The following is a 17,566-nucleotide window of genomic DNA, read 5'->3' as shown; positions in this document are numbered from 1 at the left end:
AGCGGTAATATCAGCGATGGTGGCCCAGAAATATGTAAGAAAAGGGTGCGAAGCGTACCTTGCGTACGTGCTCGATGACAAGGAATCAGAAAAGAAACCCGAATCTGTGCCCGTGGTTTGTGAATACCGGATGTTTTCCCGAAGAATTGCGGGTTTACCACTGTTCGGAAATAGAATTTGGCATCGAATTGGTACTGGTACCACTCAATTTCGATAGCTCCGTATCGTATGGCACCAACGGAATTAAAGGAGTTGAAAGCTCGGTTGCAAGAATTGGTGGATAGAGGTTTTGCTGCCGAGATTTTCGCCTTGGGGTGCAGCGGTGTTGTTCGTGAAGAAGAAGGATGGAACCATGCGGGTTGTGCATCGACTATCGTCGACAATAAAGCGACGATAAAGAACAAATATCCGTTGCCACGTATTGATGACTTGTTCGATCAATCAAGGAGCCTCGGTGTTCTCAAAATAGATTTGAGATCGGGCTATTATCAATTGCGAATCCGAGATTCGGACGTACTCCAAGACGCCTTGAGCGAGATATGGTCACTATGAGTTCCTAGTGATGCCGTTTGGGCTCACTAATGCCCTCATGGTATTTATGGATTTAATGAATCGGATCTTGGACCATATTTGGATCGATTAAGTAGTCGTGTTCATTGATGACATCTTGGTCTATTCAAGAAATGAGACCGAACATCTTGAACACTGCGGTTAGTCTTGCAAATCTTACGGGATAAGCAATTATATGCTAAGTTCAAGCAAGTGTGAGTTCGGTTAAGAGAGGTTAGCTTCTTGGGTCATGTGGTATCTGCATCGGGTATTCTAGTCGACCGAATAAAATTTCAGCCATACTTAATTGGAAGCCTCCAGAAATATTCTCGAGGTTCGGAGCTTTTGGGGCTTCAGGTTATTACCGACGATTTGTAAAGGCTTCTCAACGATAGCCACGCCGATGACGGCTTACTCCAAAAGGATGTTAAGTTCGAATGGACGGAGAAATGCCAAAAAGTTTCGATCAACTGAAAACTTATTTGATGAAGCCCCAATTTTAGTGCAACCCGAATCGGCAAAGAGTTTGTCATCTATAGTGACGCCTCCTCCTTGGGTTAGGTTGCGATTGATGCAAGAAGGTCGAGTTGTGGCCTATGCGTCGAGGCAATTAAAGCCACACGAGAAAAATTATCCGACCCATGATCTCGAATTGGTCGCCATTGTGTTCGCCTTAAAGATATGGCGACATTACTTATTTGGTGAAAGGTGCCATGTGTACTCGGATCACAAAAGTCTCAAATATTTGATGACCCAAAGAGACTTAAATCTGCGACAAAGACGTTGGCTCGAGTTGTTAAAGGATTATGAGTGATCATTGACTATCACCCGGGAAAGGCGAATGTGGTTGCGGATGCCTTGAGTCGTAAATCATTATTCGCTACGAGCGATGAACGTGCACTTGTCATGCTCGATCCGATAGTGTATTAGTAGCTGAATTGAAAGCAAACCTTGTTGATACATCAAATTCGAGAAGCTCGTAAAGTCGACGACGAGTTGGGCGCAAAAGCGAAATTTGAGTGTGTGCGAACAAGGACTCGAATTTCAAATCGATGATGACGATTGTTTGAGGTTCAAAAGTCGTCTCATGCGTTCCAAAGAATTCAGAACTCATTTCGATAATTGAATGAAGCCCATTGTAGCCGAATGGCAATCCACCCGGGAGTACGAAGATGTACAATGATTTGAAACGCGTCGGTTTTGGTGGCATGGTATGAAGCGAGACATCTCCGACTTTGTTTCGAGATGTTTAATATGTCAACAAGTGAAAGCGGAACATCGGTGCCTTGAGATTACTTCACCAATCACGATACCCGAGTGGAAATGGGATCGAGTCACAATGGACTTTGTATCCGGACCGCCATTATCGCAAGTAAGAAGGATGCGGTTTGGGTCGTGGTAGATCGATTGACTAAGTCGCCCACTTTGTCCCCGTGACGCACGGATTTTTCAATGGACAAATTAGCGAATTATGCGTTTCTCAGTTGTGAAATTACACGGGTGCCTATTTCCATCGTGTCGGATAGAGATCCGAGATTTACCTCGCGATTTTGGAAAAAGTTGCAAGAAGCTTTGGGTACCAAGTTGCATTTCAAAGACCGCCTTTCACCCCCAAACCGATGGTCAATCCGAGTGGATAATTCAGATACTTGAGGATATGTTAAGATGTTGCGTCCTCGAGTTTAGTGGTTCATGGGAACGGTATTTGCCGTTGATTGAATTCGCTACTACAACAACTTTCAATCAAGTATTAAGATGGCACCCTACGAGGCTTTGTATGGTCGTAAATGCCGTACACCATTGTTTTGGTGAGCTTGGTGAAAGCAAGATTTTGGGTGGATTTGATTAGGGATGTCAAGAGAAAGTGAAAGTAATCCGTGAAAGTCGAAGATAGCCTCCGATCGTCGAAGTCGACGCGGATCTGAAGCGTAAGGATATCGAGTATCGTGGGTGATAAAGTGTTTCTCAAGGTATCGCCTTGGAAAAGATACTCGAGATTCTACCGTAAGGGCAAGCCGAGCCCGAGGTTCATTGGGCCATATGAGATATCCGAGCGAGTCGGTCCGGTGGCATATCGTTTGATTTTGCCCCCGAACTCAAAAAGGTTCACGATGTCTTTCATGTTTCGATGCTTGACGCTATAGATCCGATCCATCGCACGTGATTAGTCCATCGAAATTGAAATTCAAGCTAATATGAGTTATGAGGAAGAACCGATTCAGTATCCTATCACGAGAAGTGAAAGAGTTGCGAAACAAGCGGGTTCCGCTAGTGAAAGTGTTATGGCTCAAGCACGAGGATAGAAGAAGCTACTTGGGAGACCGAGAACTCTATGAAAGAGCGATATCCAAACCTATTTACAGTAAGATTTTCGGGACGAAAATTTCTTAAGTGGGGAGAGTTGTGACAGCCCAAAATTGACCCTAGTCGGAATGTGGTTTCGGGACCACAAAACCAAGCATAAAAATAATTAAAATTTATTTTGATACCTATAATATGTGCGTGCTCATGTATGACATTTTATGATGATTGATTTAGTGTTATAAAGGTGAATTTCACTAGAAAGGACTTGTGTGAGAAAACTTAGAAATGAGATAGGCAAATGTTGAAGAGGCCTATTGATGCACATTAGGAAAATGTTGTCCTTGCATGTCAAATTCCCCAAATTTGACTATAATGGCCGGCCAAGGTGGGCATGATGGGCAAGGGAAAACATGTTTCCAACATGTTTGGCTAGTGAGTCATGTAGGAAGTATTATAATAAAAATAAGCATAAAAAAAAAAAAAAAAAAGAGAAAGATGAGCTTGGATGCCCCCTTGCCGTGAGTTGAGAAAGAAGGAAGAAAAAATTTTGTTGTGTTCATCCATTTTCACTTCTTGGCCGAAAATACTAAGGAAAAAGGGGGAGGACTTTTGCTTCATGCTTGGGTTGGAAGAGATCTAGAAGGAGATTTGGCTAAGTTTGCATCAAGATTAAGGTATGTATGAGGTTGTGTTAGGAGTTTCAAGCATGTTTTGGTTGCTAACTTGATGTGCATGTTAGCCATGGCTCAAATCCTTGTTATGCCATGGAAATGGTATTTGGCCAAAGTTGTTATGGTGATAAAGCCATTGCATGCTAAGTGTAAAGCTTGATGATGATGCATGCAATGATGGATTGTCTACTCTTGAGTAAGATTTTGAGTTTTCCTTTTGTTTAATCATGATTGAAGTTGAAAAGGAGCATGATTGTCATATTCGGCCATGATGCATTCATAAGCATGGTTCATGCTTCTTGCATGTTAGTTAAAATTTGTGTTTTGGATGGCTATGGACACCTTGAAATTGACCATGCTCATATATGTATATATATGTTTGCACATGATGTTTGGTTATGAACTAAGTGATGAATATGTTTGTTTAAAGAAGAAGATGTTGAAGAATGAATGTGAAATTGCAAGCACATTCGGCCTAGCACACATATGAGTGCTCGATGCTATATTATAAGTTTTGAGCAACAATATGCAAAGCATTAACTAGTAAAATGCATGCTGTTTTTGTGAGGTATTAAGTGCATAATTGGCCTCAACATGTACATGAATGGCCTTAGCTTTTCCTTGATGCTCGAATAAATTGTATTGAATTGCTTGATGTAGTATAAAATGTGCATGACCATTGTGTATTCAAGCTAAAGAGTGGCCATATGACCATTTAAACTCCTTGTCATATTCGGCCATAAGCTAGCACAATGAGGTTTTAATAGATTGAATTTGTTTGAATTAGCTCAAGAGCTAAGAGGGCCACAATTGGACAAGGGAAGGAAAAAGTGATCGAATAGCCGTAAAAGCCGCTCGACAACATCCGAGGTAAGTCCTCAAGAAGTGACCTTAATTGAATTATGTGGAATGAAATATGGATGTATTGATTATTGATTTATGTGTGTATGAGTATTGAATTCTACCCGGGCTAAGTCCCAAGGCGATTATGCTAATGATTATAATTGTGTTTGAGCCTTAGTAACGAAAATGAAATATGTATGTCCAATGATTATTGATGTATGTGTGCATGAGAAATTGAATGATATCCGGCTAAGCCCCAAGACAATTATGCTGGAAATTATATCCGGTTAAGACCAAGGCAATTGTGCTAGCGGCTATATCAGGGCTAAGACCAAGGCATTCGTGCGAGTCATTCTATCCGGGCTAAGACCAAGGCATTTGTGCACATGCTTATATCCGGTTATATTCAAGAATCTTGGGCTGGAGGTGAGTGTTGGTTGCTGTAATAAATTCAATTAGTACACTCGAGAAGCCCAAAGAATAAGGTACGTTTATATGTGCATTGAAAGTCGACATGTTTGAGCAACATTCGCTCAATCGACTAATGAATTTCAGTTATTGAATTGATTGATACTTTGTGAAAGTATATAATGATGAAGTGTGAAGTAAGAATGTGTATTAATGAAATGACGCATTTGGCTATGTGAATGTATTGCTGTAATTAGAGTTGATTATATTCCTTGAGACTTACTAAGCATAAAAATGCTTACCCCGTTACTTTGGCTCTCTGTTTTATAGATTTCGCTCGATAGCAATCGGATTCGGGATCAATAAAGTCAAGTCATCCACACTATCAACGTCTCTATTTTGGTATAAATTTTTGGTTGAACTTTGAAATGGCATGTATAGGACTACCCCTTGTTGGTTAAATATGTTGTGATGTATTTGTGTACGGCCATGCGAAAATGGCTCGTAAAAGTGAAGTATCGACTTAGACTATTTGCGGTTTGTATATGTATATATTTGGTGTCATGATGTGACCATGGATTGGAAATGGGAATGTTGGTCACATGATCAGCCATTGGCATGGTTAAAATGATCATATATGAACCTATGTATGGGAAGACTAGTTGGTTCATGGAGACTACCAAATAGGTAAGACCTACCTTAAAACAGATGCTGCCAGCTGCAGTGACGTGAATGTGAAAATCACCAAAATTTGTAGGAATGGTATTAAATAGTGAATAAGCTATGTAAATGAACCTTGATGAGTCTATTTTCATATGGAAGAAACGAAATGGTCATAGGAGTTACATGTTAAGAGATATTAAAGCTATTGTGAGACAGGGCCAGAACGGTTTCTGGGTCCCCTGTCGCAACTTTAAAAATTTTCTATAAATTATACAGAAAGAATTAGGAGTCATGCCTTATATGTACAGATTCCATTTTGAGTCTAGTTTCATTAGAAACAAACGGCACCAGTATTAAAGTTCTGTACAGTGAGATATTCAAGTTGTAACGTGCGAAGGTCAGAGCAGTCGATCCCTGTAACATGGGTGACTTTAACTAATAAACTGTGCCAATTGGCCCGACCAAAAATTCTAGAAATAAATCCATGGATGGATACATGAGTCTAAATTCAGGGAAAATTTACGAAACTAGTTTCCGAGTTTTGAAACTCGAGATATGATTTTTAAGGAGACGGTGACGCAGTTTTCCAGCCTGACTGGAAATGTCAAATTGGTGGGCAAAACAAGTGAACTTGGTTTGTTAACCCCTCGTGTCCGACACCGGCGATGGTCTCGGGTTCGGGGTGTTACAATTTTATTGGTATCAGAGCCACTGTTTAGTCGATTCTAGGACTACCGTGATGTGTTTGGGGTCTAGCTATACATGCCATTAAATGATGAATCGATAGTGTGGTGATTTCTGACAATTTGACTTTGTGTTTGTTTATAGCAATGGATCCCGATCCCAACCGAAGCGATAGCTGATGATGTGGAGAGTGTGGCGCCTGCTCCCGCGCAAGAAGGGACAGCGCCGCGGACTCTCAACCTATGGCCAGCAATCCGAATGATGAGGCTAGGCAAGCCTTTTATAGTGTGATGAACGAATGGTTTAATCAATACATTCGAACTAACACTACTGCTCCACAACCTCCATTCCGAAAAATGCAACCCCGCACCTACAATACCTCTAGTGACTGACCAAATAAGGTCAAGTAAGCCCCAATCGACGAGATTCGAAAACATGGGGCCACTGAATTTAAGGCTACGGATGATGATGATGCCGAAGCGAGCTGAATTTTGGTTGGATAACACTATCCGGTGCTCGATGAGCTATCCTGCATAACCGATGAGTGCTTAAAGTGTACCATCTCCTTGCTACGTGAGTCCGCCTACTATTGGTGGAGTACTCGACTTCGTGGTACCTAGAGAGCAAGTGACTTGGGAATTCTTTCAAACCGAGTTCAAAAAAGTATATCATCGAGATTCATCGACCAAAAGCGAAGGGAATTCCTTGACCTTAAGCAAGGTTCTATGTCGCCATCGATCACGAACGAAAATTTGTGAGGCTTAGCCAGACGCGAGAATGCATTTCGTCAAAGCCATTATGTGTAAACGCTTCGAGGATGGGCTGAATGATGATATAAGGATGTTCGTTGGCATTCTCGAGATACGAGAGTTCGTAGTACTTGTTGAGCGAGCTTGTAAAGTCAAGAGCTTAGAAAGGAGAAACAAAAAGTGATGTGGGAACCGGAGAATTCGAAGAGGTCCTCGGAAAGTCTCTTCAACAAGCATCGAAGAGATTTCGAGATGATGCGAGCCGGTCTAGAGGCGTTCGGGCTTTTCTAGACGAGGACGCGATCGACCCCGTGACCACACGAGTCACTTCGACGCTGATGGTGGAAATGATCGCCGAGAGAGGGCGAGTGTCCACATTGTGGCAAATGGCATTCGGGAGCTGTTGGTTTCGTGATCGCTCCGCTATAAGTGTGGGTCGGCCGACCACTTTATGAAGGATTGCCCGAGGATGCATGAACAGTAATGTAAGTCGAGTGGAAACCCGGTGCTACCATCGCCGAGGTAGGCCACCTAGAAATATGGGCAATGTCGATGGCGGTCGAGAGGATCTAGAGATGCTACCATCGATCCGAGGCTCGTGCTCTCGCAAGGACTTATGCCATACGCGACGTGAGGATGCTGCCTCCCCAAATGTCATTACGGTACTTTCACTCTTTTCAATACAAATGTGATTGCTTTGATTGACCCCGGTTCTACTCATTCATATATATGAAACCTTAGCATCCAAGAAGACTCGCCTATTGAGTCTCTCGAGTTTGTAATTCGGTGTCAAACCCTTGGGTCATTACGTGCTTGTCAACAAAGTGTGCAAGAAAAGTCCCCTAGTGTTCCGAGGTTCTTGTTTTCCGGCGGACTTGATGCTTTTGCCGTTCGATGAGTTCGACGTTATTCTTGGTTTGGATTGGTTGACCATGCACGATGCGGTTGTAAATTGCAAGAGCAAGACTATCGATTTGAGGTGCGCGAATAATGAAATAATTCGGGTTGAGTCTACGGACTTAAAGGGGTTGCCGGTGATAATATCGCGATGGTGGCCCGTAAATATGTAAGAAAAGGGTGCGAAGCGTACCTTGCGACGTGCTTTCGATGACAAGGAATCGTAAAAGAAACCCGAATCTGTGTCCGTAGTTTGTGAATACCGGATGTTTTCCCCAAGAATTGCCGGGTTTACCACTGTCGGAAATAGAATTTGGCATCGAATTGGTACCGGTACCACTCAATTTTGATAGCTCCGTGATCGTATGGCACCAACGGAATTAAAGGAGTTGAAAGCTCGGTTGCAAGAATTGGTGGATAGAGGTTTTGCTCGCCTCGAGTTTTTCGCCTTGGGGTGCGGCGGTGTTGTTCGTGAAGAAGAAGGATGGAACCATGCGGTTGTAGATCGACTATCGTCGCCTTAATAAAGCGACGATAAAGAACAAATATCCGCTGCCACGTATTGATGACTTGTTCGATCAACTGAAGGAGCATCGGTGTTCTCGAAAATAGATTTGAGATCGGGCTATTTTCAATTGCGAATCCGAGATTCGGACGCACTCCAAGACCGCCTTGAGCGAGATATGGTCACTATGAGTTCCTAGTGATGCCGTTTGGGCTCACTAATGCCCTATGGTATTTATGGATTTAATGAATCGGATCTTGAGACCATATTTGGATCGATTAGTAGTCGTGTTCATTGATGACATCTTGGTCTATTCAAGAAATGAGACCGAACATGCTTTGAACACTGCGGTTAGTGCCGCAAATCTTACGGGATAAGCAATTATATGCTAAGTTCAACAAGTGTGAGTTCGGTTAAGAGAGGTTAGCTTCTTGGGTCATGTGGTATTCAGACGGTATTCGAGTCGACAGAATAAAATTTCAGCCATACTTAATTGGAAGCCTCAGAAATATTACTTGAGGTTCGAGCTTTTGGGGCTTTAGGTTATTACCGACGATTTGTAAAGGCTTCTCAACGATAGCCACGCCGATGACGGCTACTCCAAAAGGATGTTAAGTTCGAATGGACGGAGAAATGCCAAAAAGTTTCGATCAATCGAAAACTTATTTGATGAAGCCCCAATTTTAGTGCAACCCGAATCGGCAAAGAGTTTGTCATCTATAGTGACGCCTCCTCCTTGGGTTAGGTTGCGTATTGATGCAAGAAGGTCGAGTTGTGGCCTATGCGTCGAGGCAATTAAAGCCACACGAGAAAAATTATCCCACCCATGATCTCGAATTGGTCGCCATTGTGTTCGCCTTAAAGATATGGCGACATTACTTATTTGGTGAAAGGTGCCATGTGTACTCGGATCACAAAAGTCTCAAATATTTGATGACCCAAAGAGACTTAAATCTGCGACAAAGACGTTGGCTCGAGCTGTTAAAGGATTATGAGTGATCATTGACTATCACCCGGAAAGGCGAATGTGGTTGCGGATGCCTTGAGTCGTAAATCATTATTCGCTTTACGGCGATGAACGTGCACTTGTCTGCATTCGATCCGATAGTGTATTAGTAGCTGAATTGAAAGCCAAACCACCGTTGATACATCAAATTCGAGAAGCTCGTAAAGTCGACGACGAGTTGGCGCAAAACGGCTGAGTGTGTGCCGAACAAGGACTCGAATTTCAAATCGATGATGACGATTGTTTGAGGTTCAAAAGTCATCTGTGCGTTCCAAAGAATTGAACTCATTTCGATAATTCGAATGAAGCCCATTGTAGCCGAATGGCAATCCACCCGGGAGTACGAAGATGTACAATGATTTGAAACGCCGGTTTGGTGGCATGGTATGAAGCGAGACATCTCCGACTTTGTTTCGAGTTGTTTAATATGTCAACAAGTGAAAGCGAACATCGTGCCTTGAGATTACTTCACCAATCACGATACCCGAGTGGAAATGGGATCGAGTCACAATGGACTTTGTATCCGGACCGCCATTGTCGCAAGTAAGAAGGATGCGGTTTGGGTCGTGGTAGATCGATTGACTAAGTCGGCCCACTTTGTCCCCGTCGACGCACGGATTTTTCAATGGACAAATTAGCCGAATTGTACGTTTTCGAGTTGTGAAATTACACGGGTGCCTATTTCCATCGTGTCGGATAGAGATCCGAGATTTACCTCACGATTTTGGAAAAAGTTGCAAGAAGCTTTGGGTACCAAGTTGCATTTCAAAGACCGCTTTCACCCCCAAACCGATGGTCAATCTCGGCGGATAATTCAGATACTTGAGGATATGTTAAGATGTTGCGTCCTCGAGTTTAGTGGTTCATGGGAACGGTATTTGCCGTTGATTGAATTCGCCACAACAATGAGCTTTCAATCAAGTATTAAGATGGCACCCTACGAGGCTTTGTACGGTCGTAAATGCCGTACACCATTGTTTTGACCGAGCTTGGTGAAAGCAAGATTTTCGGTGGATTTGATTAGGGATGCTGAAGAAAGTGAAAGTAATCCGTGAAAGTCGAAGATAGCCTCCGATCGTCGAAGTCGTGACGCGGATCTGAAGCGTAAGGATATCGAGTATCGTGGGTGATAAAGTGTTTCTCAAGGTATCGCCTTGGAAAAAGATACTCGATTCGCCGTAATGGCAAGTGAGCCCGAGGTTCATTGGGCCATATGAGATATCCGAGCGAGTCGGTCCAAAGGGCATATCGTTTGATTTTGCCCCCTGAACTCAAAAAGGTTCACGATGTCTTTCATGTTTCGATGCTTCGACGCTATAGATCCGATCCATCGCACGTGATTAGTCCATCAGAAATTGAAATTCAAGCTAATATGAGTTATGAGGAAGAACCGATTCGTATCCTATCACGAGAAGTGAAAGAGTTGCGAAACAAGTGGGTTCCGCTAGTGAAAGTGTTATGGCTCAAGCACGGGATAGAAGAAGCTACTTGGGAGACCGAGAACTCTATGAAAGAGCGATATCCAAACCTATTTATGTAAGATTTTCGGGACGAAAATTTCTTAAGTGGGGAGAGTTGTGACACCCAAAATTGACCCTAGTCGGAATGTGGTTTCGGGACCACAAAACCGAAGCATAAAAATAATTAAAAATTTATTTTGATACCTATAATATGTGCGTGCTCATGTATGACATTTTATGATGATTGATTTAGTGTTATAAAGGTGAATTTCACTAGAAAGGACTTGTGTGAGAAAACTTAGAAATGAGATAGGCAAATGTTGAAGAGGCCTATTGATGCACATTAGGAAAATGTTGTCCTTGCATGTCAAATTCCCAAATTTGACTATAATGGCCGCCAAGGTGGGCATGATGGGCAAGGGAAAACATGTTTCCAACATGTTTGGCTAGTGAGTCATGTAGGAAGTATTATAATAAAAATAAGCATAAAAAATGAAAAAAAAAAAAAAGAGAAAGATGAGCTTGGATGCCCCCTTGCCGTGAGTTGAGAAAGAAGGAAGAAAAAAATTTTTGTTGTGTTCATCCATTTTCACTTCTTGGCCGAAAATACTAAGGAAAAAGGGGGAGGACTTTTGCTTCATGCTTGGGTTGGAAGAGATCTAGAAGGAGATTTGGCTAAGTTTGCATCAAGATTAAGGTATGTATGAGGTTGCGTTAGGAGTTTCAAGCATGTTTTGGTTGCTAACTTGATGTGCATGTTAGCCATGGCTCAAATCCTTGTTATGCCATGGAAATGGTATTTGGCCAAAGTTGTTATGGTGATAAAGCCATTGCATGCTAAGTGTAAAGCTTGATGATGATGCATGCAATGATGGATTGTCTACTCTTGAGTAAGATTTTGAGTTTTCCTTTTGTTTAATCATGATTGAAGTTGAAAAGGAGCATGATTGTCATATTCGGCCATGATGCATTCATAAGCATGGTTCATGCTTCTTGCATGTTAGTTAAAATTTGTGTTTTGGATGGCTATGGACACCTTGAAATTCGCCATGCTCATATATGTATATATATGTTTGCACATGATGTTTGGTTATGAACTAAGTGATGAATATGTTTGTTTAAAGAAGAAGATGTTGAAGAATGAATGTGAAATTGCAAGCACATTCGCCTAGCACACATATGAGTGCTCGATGCTATATTATAAGTTTTGAGCAACAATATGCAAAGCATTAACTAGTAAAATGCATGCTGTTTTTGTGAGGTATTAAGTGCATAATTGGCCTCAACATGTACATGAATATTCGGCCTTGGGTAGCCTATTGAAGGCCTTAGCTTTTCCTTGATGCTCGAATAAATTGTATTGAATTGCTTGATGTAGTATAAAATGTGCATGACCATTGTGTATTCAAGCTAAAGAGTGGCCATATGACCATTTAAACTCCTTGTCATATTCGCCATAAGCTAGCACAATGAGGTTTTAATAGATTGAATTTGTTTGAATTAGCTCAAGAGCTAAGAGGGCCACAATTGGACAAGGGAAGGAAAAGTGATCGAATAGCCGTAAAAGCCGCTCGACAACATCCGAGGTAAGTCCTCAAGAAGTGACCTTAATTGAATTATGTGGAATGAAATATGGATGTATTGATTATTGATTTATGTGTGTATGAGTATTGAATTCTACCGGGCTAAGTCCCAAGGCGATTATGCTAATGATTATAATTGTGTTTGAGCCTTAGTAACGAAAATGAAATATGTATGTCCAATGATTATTGATGTATGTGTGCATGAGAAATTGAATGATATCGGGCTAAGCCCAAGACAATTATGTTGAAATTATATCCGGTTAAGACCGAAGGCAATTGTGCTAGCGGCTATATCCGGCTAAGACCAAGGCATTCGTATGAAGTCATTCTATCCGGCTAAGACCAAGGCATTTGTGCACATGCTTATATCCGGTTATATTCAAGAATCTTGGGCTGGAGGTGAGTGTTGGTTGCTGTAATAAATTCAATTAGTACACTCGAGAAGCCCAAAGAATAAGGTATGCGTTTATATGTGCATTGAAAGTCGACATGTTTGAGCAACATTCGCTCAATCGACTAATGAATTTCAGTTATTGAATTGATTGATACTTTGTGAAAGTATATAATGATGAAGTGTGAAGTAAGAATGTGTATTAATGAAATGACGATTTGGCTATGTGAATGTATTGCTGTAATTAGAGTTGATTATATTCCTTGAGACTTACTAAGCATAAAAATGCTTACCCGTTACTTTGGCTCTCTTTTATAGATTTCGCTCGATAGCAATCGGATTCGGGATCAATAAAGTCAAGTCATCCACACTATCAACGTCTCTATTTTGGTATAAATTTTTGGTTGAACTTTGAAATGGCATGTATAGGACTACCCTTGTTGGTTAAATATGTTGTGATGTATTTGTGTACGGCCATGCGAAAATGGCTCGTAAAAGTGAAGTATCGACTTAGACTATTTGCGGTTTGTATATGCATATATTTGGTGTCATGATGTGACCATGGATTGGAAATGGGAATGTTGGTCACATGATCAGCCATTGGCATGGTTAAAATGATCATATATGAACCTATGTATGGCAAGACTAGTTGGTTCATGGAGACTACCAAATAGGTAAGACCTACCTTAAAAACAGATGCTGCCAGCTGCAGTGACGTGAATGTGAAAAATCACCAAAATTTGTAGGAATGGTATTAAATAGTGAATAAGCTATGTAAATGAACCTTGATGAGTCTATTTTCATATGGAAGAAACGAAATGGTCATAGGAGTTACATGTTAAGAGATATTAAAGCTATTGTGAGACAGGGCCAGAACGGTTTCTGGGTCCCCTGTCGCAACTTTAAAAATTTGCTATAAATTATCCAGAAATAATTAGGAGTCATGCCTTATATGTACAGATTCCATTTTGAGTCTAGTTTCATTAGAAACAAACGGCACCAGTATTAAAGTTCTGTACAGTGAGATATTCAAGTTGTAACGCGCGAAGGTCAGAGCAGTCGATCCCTGTAACATGGGTGACTTTAACTAATAAACTGTACCAATTGGCCCGACCAAAAATTCTAGAAATAAATCCATGGATGGATACATGAGTCTAAATTTAGGGAAAATTTACGAAACCAGTTTCCGAGTTTTGAAACTCGAGATATGATTTTTAAGGCGATGGTGATGCAGTTTTCCAGCCTGACTGGAAATGTCAAATTGGTGGGCAAAACAAGTGAACTTGGTTTGTTAACCCCTCGTGTCCAACACCGGCGATGGTCTCGGGTTCGGGGTGTTACAACAGTGAGAGCTACCGAAGCAGCCGAAGTCATGCTCAATGAATTAATCCTATCTAACACGCAAAGTGGAGCAAGAAAAACAGCCATAACAACCAAAACCAATAACTTCCTATGATCCCCAAAACCAGTCCTAACCACTGATCGAGAACCCCAATATGACGAACCGAACCAGAAATAACATCACCCAGACATTACGAACCGAACCAGTCCTAACCACTGATCGAGAATCCCTAAAACAAGCCCCAGAACCTTCATAGTAGCAGGTAAAGCCATGATTCTAGCACCAATAATTGTGGTGGTTCAGTTAAAAACAGCACCAGAAACACCAGACCCGGTATTGGGTTTACTTAAAACAAGGGTATAATCATCGAGATCAACATCAACATCAGTATCAACATCATCATCATCATTAAGATCATCAAAATCATCAATAACCTTGGGATGATTTACCCGGTTCCCATCATCAGAGATGAGCGATTTTTGTTGGGATCTAAAGTCGTGGTGTTCATTATGCATTTGTAATTCTACAAATGAGCCTTTGGGTATAGCTGAATAATTACTATCCATTCTAGATCAAAGAAATGCTTAAGAAGCTTGAAACTTTGTGAAGATCTCTCAGAAAAAAATCGAATGTAACGATTAAAAAACTTACAAAGAATTGGGAGGAATTGAATTGAATGGAATGGATTTTGAAAGGGTCAAGAAAAAGCAATCGATCCGTGGTGGGTCAACGTTTTTGGATGCTTTATTGGAAGGAGAGAGATAAAGAGCAATATGTTTGGAAATAAAGGAAAAGTTTTCCAGTGCTGCCATTGGAGGATATAATTAAAAGCCAAAGCAACATGGCCAGAGCATAATCACTCCCAGACTACTATAGCAACTGAACAAATCAGAGCAGAGGTAATGTGCTAAAAACGAGTTGCAAGTTCTCCATGAATAACATTTAATTACACGAATGACAGAAAAGTCTACAAGAGAAGAAGACGTAAGAAAATTCCAGCATACACTACATATCAAGAAAGGAAGTGGTTGTTCAAAATAGCAAGTTCAGTCAATTAAGCTTAATTCCAAAAATAAAAAATAAAAGCCAAGTAATACAGTAACTACACATTAATCTAAAGGGGACTAAAAAACTAACCATTTCAAACCCATGAAGCATCTGACCGTCGACGAGAGGAAAGGGAAAATAGTAAGGGATTTCAGGAATGGGGGAATAGATTAAGGGAAAAAAAGGGGACTTGGGGAAAATGTTAGGGATTTCGGGTTTGGGGAATTAGGGGATGATTTGGGGAAAAAGAAAGAGGTGTTTGTTTTAGGGATTTCGGGAAGGAAGACGAGATGGGGGAAAATGACTTAGCAAAAAAATGAATTCGATTTCGGGTAAAGGGCATAAACCTCAGGAGAGAAAAAATGACGCCGTTTCAAATAAGAAAAATTTGTGGTGTTTTCATTAACGCGCCGTTAATAAGACCTTTTGCGGCGTTTTCAGCAAAGCACCAGTAACACCTATTTTATCTACACTATAAAACGACGCCGTTCTAATACGCGTTGTGGCGTTTATTATAGAAACGCCGCTAAAGCCACTACTATTCAGAGGAAAGACGCTTTTACTCTAATGTATAATGAATTTTGTATGCGTTTTCTAAAAAACGCCGCTATTTTCTATCTTTTTGCGCTTTTATGTATAAACGCCACTAATACTGAATATTTTATAGAAATTGATCAAAATTTAAAACTATATATTTAGAATTTCTTTTAAATTATATATAAACCCTAAAACCCTAACTATAGTTGAAACTTTAATTTTGATTTAATACACATTTTAAAATACATATTATGTATGCATATAAATTAATTAAATAAAAACATGATGTCATTTATTATATCAATAACGTAAATATTTTACAAGATCTAGATCAAATTACAGTTCATGTACACAATTGCACACTAAACCACTTTTCATATATATATTTATATATATTTTAAAATAATATTTTTATATATTTATCTTATATACATTTATCTTCTAAATTAAAATCCAAAATTATACTCTAAATTTAAAACCTTAAACCTGGTACTCTAAACCCTAAACCTTAGACCACAAACACAAAACCCCTCACCCCAAACTTTAAACCCCAAAACCATTCGGTAACCCCTAAACCAACCATAACTCCTAGACCATAAAGCCCAAACTATAAAGTACTCTAAAAAACTGTTAACCCTAAACCATAATAAACATATTTTTGGGAATTCATGTGGCCAATGTTAGTGTAGTACAAATTAAAACACACACACACACACACACACACACATATATATATATATATATATATGTTTATATTCTTATATTAAATAATATTATGAGTACGTATATACAAAATAACATGAATCTTAGTAAAATCCAAATGTTCTTCAGTTAATTTCTAGCTAATAGTATCATTTCCTTAAACCCTTAACCTAAACTTAATTTTTAACATATTTTATTTCAGACATTCTATTTAATCTAAATATATTTAAACAAAAAATAGATAATTAAAACACACAATAGCATTATTATTTATACAAAGTTACATAACTTTGAATTTATACATAGTTATTTCTATGTTATATAAGCTTGGAATTTATACATAGTTCAACAAATGCTAATTCCACATTCAAAATCACCCTTTCTTAATAGCATCCCAAGTAAGAATCTAGAAAGGAAATTATCTCTTAAGAAGTTAATAATTGTCCCATTCTAAACTTTAACCCTAACCTTTAAACCCTAAATCATAATCCATAAACCCCAAATTCATCATAAACCTTCAAATACTAGTTAACTCCTAAACCTTAAACCATAGTTAACGATCATAATTAAACCTGCTTAAACCATATATCTTAAACCATAAACCTTAAACTATAATGATAATTAATTCAATATTTTAAATTCAATACTATCTCTTTTATGATTATATAAGAAAATATTTAATATATTGTATAATCATAAATTTTAATAATTATTGTTTTAGAGGTTAGAGATTAGTGTTTATGATTCTTTTTGAGGTTTAGGGGTTATTGAATTTGTAGCGGTGTTTTACCAAAAGCGTCGCTAATGCTCTGGCTTTTAGCGGCGTTTTACCCAAAGCGCCGCTAATGCTCTGGTTTTTAGCGGCGTTTTACCTAAAGCGCCGCTAATGCCCTGTTTTTAGCGGCGTTTTAGTAAAAAACGTCGCTTTTGTTCTGTTTTTACTGGCGTTTTTTTTAGAACGCCGCTATTGGTCTGAATTTTAAAATTTTGGCGGCGTTTTTTAATAAAACGCCGCTAAAGCCTTATTTTCCTGTAGTGTAACGACTTTAACTCGTCGACTCATCTTCAACTGGATAACCTATCTCACATGTTTAAAATGAAAACATTATGTAGAAAAGAGGAGTACATATTATCCAATAACAACAACCATGAAACTTAATCTAAATTAGTGTGTTAGGTCAATTTTTGAAATTAGGCTCTTTAACGTAAACATTCTTATCCTCAC

At 39.7% G+C, this 17,566-nt stretch overlaps 1 pseudogene; it reads right to left on the bottom strand.

Annotated features, from left to right (window-relative positions):
• Positions 1-14,621, bottom strand: part of LOC128290594 (amino acid transporter AVT6E-like) — a 34,358-nt pseudogene extending 19,737 nt beyond the window's left edge.
• Positions 14,622-17,566: the final 2,945 nt, after the last annotated feature.

Source organism: Gossypium arboreum, chromosome 3 (genome assembly GCF_025698485.1).
Source record: "Gossypium arboreum isolate Shixiya-1 chromosome 3, ASM2569848v2, whole genome shotgun sequence".
In the NCBI taxonomy this organism is placed as follows: Eukaryota; Viridiplantae; Streptophyta; class Magnoliopsida; order Malvales; family Malvaceae; genus Gossypium; species Gossypium arboreum.
Note: the sequence above shows the minus strand (reverse complement) of the source record. Positions and strands in the feature narration are given on the sequence as shown.